This window comes from Stomoxys calcitrans, chromosome 2, assembly GCF_963082655.1.
Source record: "Stomoxys calcitrans chromosome 2, idStoCalc2.1, whole genome shotgun sequence".
In the NCBI taxonomy this organism is placed as follows: Eukaryota; Metazoa; Arthropoda; class Insecta; order Diptera; family Muscidae; genus Stomoxys; species Stomoxys calcitrans.
Genome location: NC_081553.1, coordinates 234,381,631 through 234,394,635, shown reverse-complemented (window position 1 = coordinate 234,394,635; position 13,005 = coordinate 234,381,631). Strand labels below are relative to the sequence as shown.

Sequence of the window (13,005 nt, the reverse complement as noted above, 5' to 3'; positions counted from 1 at the left end):
CCCCCCTTTTGTGCAAATGCCCCAGAAATTGTTGATATTGAGTTTAAGCAATTCCTGCATTGTAGCCAATATTGATCGGTCAAGCGTCATTTATTGATGCATAAATAGTTGGCATTTTTAAATTACCTTTCGCGCCTGCATCAGCATACTTGCAGTGGGGAGTATGAGTGGACCTAATTAGTGTTCTGCCGCAGCATCCAATAATACCTCTATAATAGATGGGAAAGTTACTTTTTTTGTTTTTGTTCTCCCAGTAATTTCTGCTCCAATGATCAATAAACGCAAGTAATGGAAAGATAATTACAGGAAAATGTCAATAATTGGGAATGGTATGCGGGCATAAATGAAGGAAAAACAAATGAAGTGTTTCAAGATGAGAAATATAAAATGCTGCTTCCTCTCATAAGGAATTTCGATAAAAAGAAACAGGGCAAAAAAAAACTCTTATTACAATGCCATTCACATTTACATTTTACATGGTGATAAATCTGTTTCAAACAGATAAGTCTCAGACTTTATTGGTAAAGTTACCAATAACAACATGATAAGAAAAGCTCACGTTCAATGGTTAAAAACTTTGTCCACCTCACACCACGTTTAAGAAAATAGTAAAGCCAATTTTTAAGTGAAAATTGCTTAAACTTTCGTTTTATTTTTACAAGAACAATTTACCATATCATTATCTTTTCTTGTCTTTGGTTTCGTGGATCAGCAAGAAACGTGACAGCGGAAGCATTTTCTATATGCGAATATAAAACCAACTTGTTATTTTTTTTTTTTTTCATCTTTAAATTATCATATTTTGGTGTTATCTTAATATCATTTCAACTTCCTTAATATTCTGCATTATCAGTGTATCTACAACCACGTTTAATGTAAGTCAACGTTGAGTTAAAGATTGTAATTGACCTGAGAACCAAAAGAAGCGCTTCCCAAATAATCATTTGTTTTTCGTTCGTTTTTTAGTACATTTTAAACACGTCTTCTACTGTGTAAAACAATTTTTTTAATTGTATATTTACCATATTGATTAAATATACTTTGCCACCTTTTAGTCAAGAAATTGACTGAAATTGCCATGCTGGCAAAAGACTGGTCAAAGTGGATTTTGACGCCTTTCTCCCATTGCCCAGACACTAGATGTCCACTTTTAATGACTTTTTATATTGTCTCGATCGACCCATTCATTTAGGAGGGACCTTATCATTGAGCTTAAAATTTGAATCGGACAGCACTCAGTGATATTTGAGAAGTTTGCCCCATTTCCTTAGTGGAATGTTCATGGGCAAATTTGCAATTAGCAATGTGTATTTCCAGGCTTACTTTGACCGCGTTTTTATTCAAGCGTTCCAATTTTGCAGTTCCATACAAGCTGCAGACATTTTTGGTGGGTCATTATACTTGTGTGAGGTTTCGTATTATCCTGTTGGAACACTACAGCTTAATTATTGACCAATTCTGGTCTCTTCTGTTTCAGTGCATCACACAAACTGTCCAGCTGATCAAAACACATATCGGCCTTTGAAGTGGTTTCGGCAAGAGATCGTGGTCCCAAGAGGATAAACCACTTTAGATTTTAAAAGCGATATTTGTTTAACGTTTGAAGAAAAAAAAAAGTTATTTAATTCGTCGAAGCAAATTTTGTTCCGAAAAACCACTAGCAAAACATATGTTAGTTAAACTTTAGTACTTAGGTGGAGACACAAAGCCAGACATGAACCAACTTAGGGGAGTATTGAAAACAATTAAAGATTTTGCAAGTAGCACGGAATTCCTAACTAAACATTTTCTTTTTAGAGGTTACTTTATAGTTTTTAGAGCTCACAACAAGCCGAATACTGGCTGAGGTGTATGTCCATAGTGCCATGGGGTGGATTAATATCTGCACCCCCTTTTCAACCTAAACTAAACTTGAGCACCAGGCTTTGTCGCAATGTGAACGTCCGGGTTCAATTTTTGATGCTTCGTTCGCAAAAATTGTTAATTTAGAAGCATTTGTATATTCCCTTTAATAAACCAATGTTGTCAATAATGTTGATTTTTTCTATGTATACCCATGTTGTGTTTCTTGTTTACTCTGTGCTCTACTTGAGTTCTTAAACAGATATTGCTTTTCTCAGACTGATTGATAATTTGTTTAAACAATATTCTCCCATGACTGATAGGTATAACAAAAAAAAAAATTACAATTGCGTGCGATTAGTAGAAAAAACAATTGTCGACATGCAATTCACTCTATCAAAGCCATTCAAGATATACATATAGTGACTCAAAAAATTATTCGTGATAGGCAAAAATTGTTCGAAATAGGCAATAGATTACATAAAGAAACAATTTTCTTTCATATATATTCTAAAACAAACAAAAGTAAAAGCGTGCTAAGTTCGGCCGGGCCGAGTCTTGGGAACCCACCACCATGAATTCTGCTAATAATTTATACAAAATAAATTAAGTTGTAGGGCATTCAATTATTCTACATACCAAACTTCTGTCAAACCAGCAAAAATTAAAGCTTCTGGGAACCGAACAAGGATGATCGAGAGACCGCTTTACATGGAAGCTATATCAGGTTATAGACTGATATTTGCTGTATTTGGCACAGTTGTTGAAAGTCGTAACAAAGCATCGCATGCAAAATGTCAAAAATTTCGGCTTGTAAGGGAGCTATATGAGGTTATAGACTGATTTGGACCGTATTTGGCAAAGTTGTTGGAAGTCGTAATAGAACACCACATGGAAAATTTCAGCCAAATTGGACAAAAATTAGGGCTTATAAGGGCTCAAGAATTAAAATCGGGAGATTGGTTTATATGGGAGCTATATCAGGATATATACCGATTCAGACCGTACTTGGCACAGTTGTTGGAAGTCATACGAAAACACAATGTGCAAAATTTTAGCTAAAGTGAACAAAAATTGTGGGTTGTAAGGGCTCAAGAAATCAAATCAGGAGATCGGTTTATTTGGGAGCTATATCTAAGTCTTAACCGATATGGCCCATTTGCAATCCCCAACTACCTACATCGATATTAAGTGGCTAGCTTTACGCGTTCGACCTCTATCGTGATTTCGACAGACGGACGGACGGACATGGCTAGATCGACTCAGAATGTCGAGACGATCAAGAATATATACACTTTATGGGGTCTTTGACGAATATTTCGAGGTGTTACAAACGGCCGGCCGAACTTAGCACGCTTTAAATTGTTTTTCCACATTTATAAGTTATCCATTTTGGAAGAAAAGCCCCCAGTGTATTTTGGACGTTTCCGAATGAATGGGCGGGAATAAAGGTAAAGACAAAAATGTACTTCTGCAAGTTGAAATGCTGGCGGTTATATTTCTTCATATGCATACAGTAGAGTCCAAAGTTATGGGAACTTTTGCTTTTTTTTTAAATGATAGCTAAAGCATTTTTTACTGACTGACTACCAAATATTTAATGTGCTTTCCTTTTCAAAAAACCTTATTTTCACTTCAATTAATTTACAATTTTGTAACCCAGTGTTTTAGTGGAGGCTTAACAAAATGTGATTTATATGTTCTTTTATGAGAAATGTATCTGCAGCCACAAAGAAACACATTTGTTCATATACGAACGCAATTGCATTTCATTTGCCAAAATGTCATTAACAGCCGCTGCTGCAGCAGTTAGGGGATGCGCAGATTCAGGGCAAAACAAAAGCGACAAAGCCCCAGACACTGCAATAAACCCACAAAATAAAAATGATTGCAAAAACTCGAGTGAAACTTGAGCCCGAATGAAAATGGATAGCTTGGCTCATTTGCAATTCCAAGTGCGTGATAATGCAAGTCGGGGAGGGCGGACTCAGTAGTCGTCATAAGTTTATCTCGCCCCCACCACAAATGGAGTTAATAAACAAAAACTAGAGCTGCTAGTAAAGACGTAGAGTCGTTGAGCCCTAGCCCTTTATTCCTCGTAGTTAGTGGTCTGCCGCTGTCATCTGTTAGTTAATATTTTATCCTGTTTTTTTTTTTTTTTTGTTATTTTTGTTTGCATATCCTTACCCATCTGTTTCTGACACACGACTAAATATTTTGTCCTCTCCTCTTCTCTGCTGTCTGTCTGTCTGTCTATCTTCAACCAGCCCAAAAGCAGTCGATGACAGCTGTGGCTTTCCATTGGAGTTTTGGTTGAAATGCAAGAAGACGTACATACATGCCACAAGGAAAATTAAAATAGTTTTTGTCATTAGCACGAACAAGAAAAACAATAGCAATGAATCAGCTGCAGCAATTTAAAATTAAAAAATAACACCATCTCAACAAAAAACCAAAAAAATCATAAAACAGAAAAATAGGAAAATGGCAACAATTATTTGCTCTTCCTTCTTTGTTTAGGGAAATGATTTGGTGACAACTTTTTCGTTAGTTTCCATTAATGGAAAACTGTTACGCTAGTTAAAAATTGTTTGGCGTTGAAGGCAAACATTGAAATAAATATGTAAAAACACTGAAAAAAATCGTTTTAAACAACAAGCATTTAGGGGTTTAAGCCTAGAAATGAGATTTTACTACCCATTTTCGCCGTTGCAGTGAGTTGCATGGGCCTCTTAACATCTGTGTATGGATTAGATCTAACCATATTTGTATGCAGCTGCCATATTGCCCCGTTTTCCGATCGAAGGCCGAAGGCGAAATTTAGAAGATATCCCCTAATACTATGTTTAGACTAAAGCCGATTTGAGCAAACGACTCGTTTTCGCTTTATAATGCTCTGGAAACGACTCGTTTTTCTTTACAATTTATGAGGGCATAACGACTCGTTTGCCACAAACACGAGTCATTTAAAGCATGTGAGCCCAAATAAATGACTTAATTGTGCTAAATAAACACAGCCCCAAAATAATGTTAAAAAAACAAATTTTTTTTTCAAAAAAAAAAATCTAGAGTATAAACAAAAATCTTACATATAAACCAAGAAAAAATAAATCTTGACAATAAGCATCAAGAAATGTATGTTCGAGTGTGAAAAAAAGGAATTTTTCACCTCAACTAGTGCGAACTAGGGTTTTTTTTCGAAAATTGGTAGGTATTTTTCCCCGATAGGAACTTAGATATTTTTGAGGGATTCATAGCAAACAAATAAGAATTTTTTGGTAAGCTTTTAAAATGGTCATTTATTGCAATCTGGACAATTTGGTGCTCAAACAAACGATGTTTAAGAGTAGATTAAGATAATGCAAAATCCGTGTGCTATGTAAGTTTGGACGCCAACACGCTATGCAGTGTTGGCATCGCATTCGCTCTTTAAATGCTTCTCATATAAAGCGATTAATCTTTTTTTGGTTAACTCAAATAAACCAAAATAGAAGTGAATAATTTAGAGCATATCATAACTAATCAAATTGTACACAAATTTTATACAAAAATAGTGTATCAAAACCTCAAAACCAACACAGTTGACAGTTGCAGCAGTTATTTGAGGTCATGACGCCGGGCCAAATTTAAAAAAAAAACATTCATTTAAAAAATATTACTTTGTTTGTGTTAACAAAATTATGCCTTCATATAGTCTATTAAAAACTCGTTAACAAACCAAATAAAATATTTTTTTTATATATATATCAGTCCAAAAGGCTTGCATTTGGCCCAACTTAAATCGTACACACATATGAAGTACACCAAAGAGAGCGTGATTAAAGCCAAGTTTTATTTTTTTCCAAATTAAACGCTCCAATAGAGCACATAAATATAATTTTCTTTTTTTTAAATTGTTTGCTTGGTGGAAATAATAACGATGACTATAAAGATGAAAATAATTTGAATCACAACAAATATATGAAAATACTTATGTTATTTCATTATGATGTTAGATTTTATGCCTTAACTATATAACAGGTACAATTTTGTATGAATAAGCAGGGAGTTGCAAAAAAAAATGTAACAAGTATGTTAAAAAGGTTGTACACCTTTGAGCATATCTGTTTAATTTAAAGAATTTTTTTTAAATAAACAACCTAAAAATGAAAACTTGTGAGCATACTAGTACATGAACTATGAAGACTTGTAATAACTGTATAAATACAGAATTATGTTTACACTATATTCGACAAACCTATTTGCTTTATATCTCAATGATTTACATAACCATCTTGAGGGTTTTATTTTCGTTGATGGAACAAACATTCGTCTTTTAATATACGCGGATGACATAGTTATATTGGCTGATAGCCCAACAATTTTGCAGCGGATGATAGAAAACCTAGAATCGTACTGTGACAGGTGGGGCATGGAAGTGAACCAGATAAAGTCCGAAATAATGGTGTTTAGGAAAGGAGGAAAGCTATCTGCGAATGAAAAATGGACATTTGAAGGAGAAAGCATACGAATTGTAAACCAATATAAATAATTGGGAATTATATTAGCTCCCAAATTATCTTTTACTAAGCACCTATTGAAAAAAGAAGAAGATACGAAAATGTCAATAAATTCAGCATGGAGATGTTTTATTTCTAAACCTTCTATCAAACTGACGGCGAAATGGAAGATGTTTTTAGCTGTTTGCCATTCGATTCATAGTTACGGAGCACAGATATGGGGGAATTCCCATTTTTTGAATTTTGAAATTACCTGAATCCACTCCAAATTACGTCCTTGCCTTGGATACCAGATACGAGCAGGGGTATATATACACGTATTCTCTACATTTATAATACCTGGCAAAAGTACTATTTGATCTGGAGAGTCACAGACTACCACATATACTTGCCGTGAAACTGTCAGATAAAAATTTAGGCTGTTTTATAAGGTTTTCTTGACAACTAACAGAGTAAAATATCCCGAGCAGTAGTGTAAATTTGAATAAGAATTGTTGGATGTACAAAAATGGAATTGATGGAAATAGAAAGCAAGGCAAGGAAAAACGTATCTTTAAATTCCTTGACTTCAGGGCTGCAATGATAGTTACGACCAATAACAAATAACCTTAATAATGAAAGCCAGAGGAGATCTTCTTTGGCTGAATTCTAATAAATACAAAAATGCATATGAGCAACAATGTTCTCTGTGTAACCTTGGACAAGCAGAAACATTGGAACATTTCACGGGTTGCTGCCCAATACTTAAAAGTATACACGTTAGATACTTAAACAAAATATTTTAGTACCGAAATGAAATAATTATTATCCTAAATGGTGGGGAAATTTTTAGCTAGCTAAACTTGTACAAATTCCTGAAAGAAGCACTAAAATATAGAAAAGATTTAATAGAAGAATTTAAGTACTGAAATATAATCAATAAAAACTATAATAACAACTCAATTTTCCGGCAGACAGTTTGAATAAAAACCATGCTGTATGATTCTTTATTACTAACATATAAGATAACATTTGTAAATTTTATAATTCTGCTAGCTAACCCGGGCCCGCTCCGCTGCGCCTTCTTTTATTTTATATGGAACAAAATTTTCCTATAAATAATTATCAATGATTCTTTATTACTAACTTATATTGGGTTGCCCAAAAAGTAATTGCGGATTTTTCATATAGTCGGCGTTGACAAATTTTTTCACAGCTGGTGACTCTGTAATTGCATTCTTTCTTCTGTCAGTTATCAGCTGTTACTTTTAGCTTGCTTTAGAAAAAAAAGTGTAAAAAAGTATATTTGATTAAAGTTCATTCTAAGTTTTATTAAAAATGCATTTACTTTCTTTCCGAAATTACTTTTTGGGCAACCCAATAAGATAGCATTTGTAAATTTTATAATTCTGCTGGCTAACCCGGGCCCGCTCCGCTGCGCCCTCTTTTACTTTATATGGAACAAAATTTTCCTATTATTATTTATTTTCGACAATTAAAGAATTTTTAGTGAAATACCATGCTACGAAAATAGTATATCGCTTGACTAACAGTTTAAGAATATAAGTGCCTTTATCTGAATCCCATATGATCTTTATTGGTCTACGAATTTAAGTTTGAATGTAAGGTGTACTCCATTCTTAAAAGACTTTATTTCTGCCCGATATTCTCATGATGTCTGATTTAGGGGTGTTTTCGGGGCTGAGGTGGTCCCCCAGACACTTGGCCCTGAGCATCGTGCTCTTCTCTGAAATACCATTTATTTAAACCCCATATCGTCATTGGTTTAAGGGGAGTTTACAGGATGAGGCGTCCCCCCAACACATGGCCTCAAAATTGGTTGGCAATTTCGTTTTCTAATCTCAAATACATTTCATTTGAGCCACATATTGGCATGGGGGGTGTTTTGGGGAATACCAAATACTTTTTTTTTCAGGCCCATATTGCGATGGTCAGTAAAAAATTGTTGTTTGTGAGGTATTTTGAGAAAAGGGGGTCTTCCCCTATTCCTAAAGAAACTTGGTCCCGAAAGTGAGTATCAATTCTTGCCCTACCTCCATACACCTTTCATTCAAGCCCCACATTGTCATGGTCGGTAAATATGCCCGATTTAGGGGTGTTTTGGGGAGTGGGGAGGTTACAATAAGAGAGCACACAAAATTTCGCTTAAGTCGCACCACCCATCTCCGAAATCTGGCGTTTCTGAAAATTAGGGTAAGGGGGAGGGTCCCCCCCCGTTTCTGAAAATTAGGGTAAGGGGGAGGGTCCCCCCCCCTCTTCAGATATCAAAAAAATGTAGTACCCTATTTTCACCACGGGATCATTATGCACCATTTGTGAAAATTTCAAGAAATTCGGTTCAGCCGTTAATGAGTCTGTAAGGAACACACAAACAAACAAACACAAATTGATTTTTATATGCAAGATACAAGATATAACGTTACACGAAAATATAGAACAATTGAATTGAAAAATATTCACCAAAGAGTACTGATTTAACTGAATAACATTCACATTCACATGAAACCCGGAACAGGTTGCGTAAAATTTGTTCATTAATTGCTCACTCAGGGGCTGATCATTGGTAGAGTAGTCAATGGTTCCACACTAAGGATATTGAAGAATTATCTGTAGCTCTAAATGACTACCCAGAAGCTCTCAAATGCTCCAAGACACACTGGACAAAAGATGAATCCCATTTAAGATTTCCCGAAACAACCAGTGCTGTGCGATCAACTTTGCCGCAAAAAGCACAACCTCCCACTAAGATTCATCCTCTCCAATGACAACGTTAATATTTAACTTCCTAGTGTGTTTGATGGTTCTATTTAAGGTTACATATATGTGGCTCTTAAGCTTGTGTTCAATTATATAATTGCCTATAGTGACTTCTCAAATAGCCAAAAATGCTGAAATAAAAATTTTAAATTCATTTTGTGCGTGAGATTTTTTTATTGAATCACACTATATTTAATATTTTATCTAATCCTAAATAGAAGCTCATCCAAAAATAATACAGGGATATGAGGTTGTAAAAAAAGTCATCACCCTAGTGTGCACTAAAAATCACACGGTCAACAGCTTCAAGCCAAACCTGTGTCGGACAAATCGTTATTACAACGCTCAGTCTGATGTACGTATTCTACAAGAGAAGTCGTGGACGGTAACAAGAAATAAAATACAATGTAAAATAAAAATTAACAAGTTAAATTTGGCGAGCGATGATACCTCTCTCTCTCTCTTCTTTCTGTTCAAAAAATGTTTTTGTTGTTCTTCTCAAAATACAATTATAGAAAGAATTTTAACATGCCTCAACTGCAGTGATACAGCAGAAATTATTAAAAAAAAATCATTTCGAAGGACATCATGCAGAGCAAAATAACTTTTTTAAGGTTGCTGAGAACCATATTAATATAAAACTTTGACTCCCATTTTGTTCACTTTTCAAAGAAACTTTATTAAAAAGTTTTGTTTCATTTTGGAGCAATAGTAGAGATCGAAGTTGTCGATTAATATTGCTGTATTTTTGGATATCGTCATCAAATTTTGTCGGAAATCAAAAATCGATTGCTGTATCGGAAATTAAAAAAAAAAAAAAAAACAATCAAGCGCCGTTACAAGGGCCAAATACCCCACCGTGTATTGGGTCACTTTTTTCGAATGTACGACTATTTAAACTTCACAAAACAAAGTTTAAAACAATTTAAACAGTTTTTTCATAAAACTATTATACCAAGTTTGCAGCTTTAACTGCCATAACCATTAAACTCTCGACAACGTTTTCATACATTGACTTTGTAGGCCTTATGCATCCCTACCAAAGAGGATGTTTGCTTGGGGGCTAGCACCAATAGATATCATCAAAAAGTAGCACATACTTAACCGGTTTTTCTTTGGCTGGGCCATTTGCACAACAAGGCCGGCAATCAAAGTGGAACACACCTCCGAATAATGCTTCTCACTTTATTTAAACCCTGCGAGAACATTTTTAGATATAAATCTTAGAAGAAAAGAAATGCCACATCCAACAACCACACAAATACATACACTAAACAGGCTAAAAAGAACCTTTCATAAATTATGAAAATATTTTTGTTTTTGAAAAGAGGCAGAACTTAATATTGGCAAAGTGCAAAGCAGCTGCAGTTTTATTCAGTTTTCGATTTCCTTTCCATAACTCATGATAACGCTTGGCAAGACTTATCCTACAGCCAGTATAATTACGGAGTTCTTGTTCCCAAAGAAAAAGGTCTGCTAATAAATGTATTAAGTATTGGATTGAAGGAGTTATTTTAAGGCAACTTATAAGATTGTTCATCTCCGCTGCAAAAAAATGCAAGATGCAGAGTTAATTGGCTTAAAAAAACCAAACAAATGGCTTGATACAAAGGTCAGACTCCTTTTAGCACATTATGATTATATTTTAGTGGTTATTATTAGATTTTCATCTATCTTAATCTATTACTAGCTGAACCGGACCCGCTCCGCTTAGCTTTCCTTCACTCTCTAATACTTTTCATTTGAGCCCTATATTGCCATGGTCGGTAAATAAGTACTGTTGGTGCTTTAGGGGTTGCAATCGTCCCCTTGGTCGCCTCAAATGTGAAGATCCAATTTTTGCCTTGTTCCCAAACAGCTTCCTTTTGAGACCCATATTGCCATAGTACTCAAAATGGGGCAATCAAATGCCTGGTGGACTCGACCGGGACGATATGCGATTTTTGCAAAAAGCCTTTAAGAGCAGAGTTCGAATCTGATATTAAAATTTAGCTTCAACTATCTGGAGATCGCCCACCCAGAAAAATCGCAAGGCGGCCATATATACCGATCGGGAGTATAGGACATTAATGTGATGAAACAAGTAAAAGTGCGCTAAGTTTTACCGACTCGAATCTTATATACCCTCCACCATGGATTGCATGGGATAAGTTCTTTGAATGACTTCCAAATATAAATCAAGTAAAGGAATAAATGCCGCCTTCAAAACGTCGGCCCAATCAGATAATTTCACCCAAATCTTGAGCCTCCATTATAGGCTGTACAAGTCAAATCGGGGAACGATTTATTTGGGAACTAAATCATGTTAGCAATCGATTTTGATTATACTTAGCGTGTACTTTGCAAATCGAAACCAAACTCTACAGACAAAACGGATAGTAATTGCGCCCTCTAGAGGCTCAAGAAGTCAAATCGGGAGATTGGTTTATATGGCAGCTCTATTAAAACATGGACGGATTTGGCCCACAATCCTAACCAATCTACACTTATAAGATGTATTTGTGCAAAATTCCAAGCGCTTAGCTTTACTCCTTCGAAAATTAGCATGGTTTCGACAGAGAGACGGACGGACATGGCCAGGCCGATTTAAAATGTCATGACGATCAAGAATTTAAATACTTTATGGGGTCTTAGACTCATATTTCGAGGTGTTACACACGAAATGACGAAATTAATCCATCCTATGGTGGAGGGTATAAAAAAAAGCATGCAATTCAATGCAGTAATGGACACTTCTATAAAAATTTGCCCGTTGGCAACTCAACTGATGGTGGTTTGAAATCCATAATCAATCAATAGACCAATTTTTAACTTCAATAAAAACGACTAACATCCACCTTATGCTTTTCCAGTTTCTGTTATGAAGTGAAAAGGTGTTTCAACAGTCATTGCATCTAATCCAATACGATTCGTCTCATTAAAAAACAAACGCTGGAGCACGAGTCAAACAGTGTAAAAAATAAAAACGATAATTACTGCAATTTACAATGTGTATCAAATTGTAGCAAGTGCTACGAGAGCTCTTCTTCGCCATCAACACTTTGGGGACTAGTAGACAAATGCAACAATTGTTGAGAAATCCATTGGGAAATTGAAATGACTAGAGAAAAGTTAACAACCCATAGTTGGGATATGGGAACTTTTTTTGATAAAAAAAAACAAACAAAACATTTGACACAACGTGGGAAAGGCCACAACAGAATCACTTTCTTTCAATCCATATCACCATGTATTTTGCCATGAAGGTGATAAATGAATGCCTCTCTTTCAAAGTTTGCTAAACTACACGTACGCTAATGGTACTGATAACCAGAATAACGAATTGAATGTCTTTGGAGAATTCTCAAACTAAACCCACACGTGCTTCATTGTGGGAAATGAATATAAAATACCTCCGTGTAGAAAAAAGAAGAGCATCAAAATTAGAAAACTGCCAATACCAGGTCCAGCAAGGGTTATCAAAAATGTATAAATACTGATAACAGAAAATAAAGATGTTGGGGAAATAAAGCTGGAATTCAATAATGAAAAAATCGCATGTCATTAACCTGGCAACAATATCAAATAGATCAATTGAAGAGAAACTATTTTGAAAAATTTAGTCGAATTTTGTATTTCATAGAAAAAAAAAATACATATTCTTTTAACGCTCACCCCTAATCTAGACATTCCGTTCGTCACACCTTGAAATATTCATCTGCGATCCCATCTAGCCATGTCCGTCCGCTCGTCTGTCGAAAACACGATAGCGGATAGCAAATGTTATCCAATTTTACCGAAATTTGCAAATGGTGTTCTGTAATGACTTTCAATTTCCGTGGCCAATGTTGTCCAAATCGTTCTATAATCTGCAAGAACCTTCAGTTTTAGCAGAAATTGCATACGTAAAATACATATATGCCCTTCA

At 35.1% G+C, this 13,005-nt stretch overlaps 1 protein-coding gene across 2 annotated transcripts in view; it reads right to left on the bottom strand.

The window, feature by feature from the left end:
* LOC106095616 (alpha-mannosidase 2) overlaps nucleotides 1–13,005 on the bottom strand; it is a 62,616-nt gene that overhangs the window by 23,053 nt on the left and 26,558 nt on the right. The gene's annotated exons all lie outside the window — the stretch shown is intronic.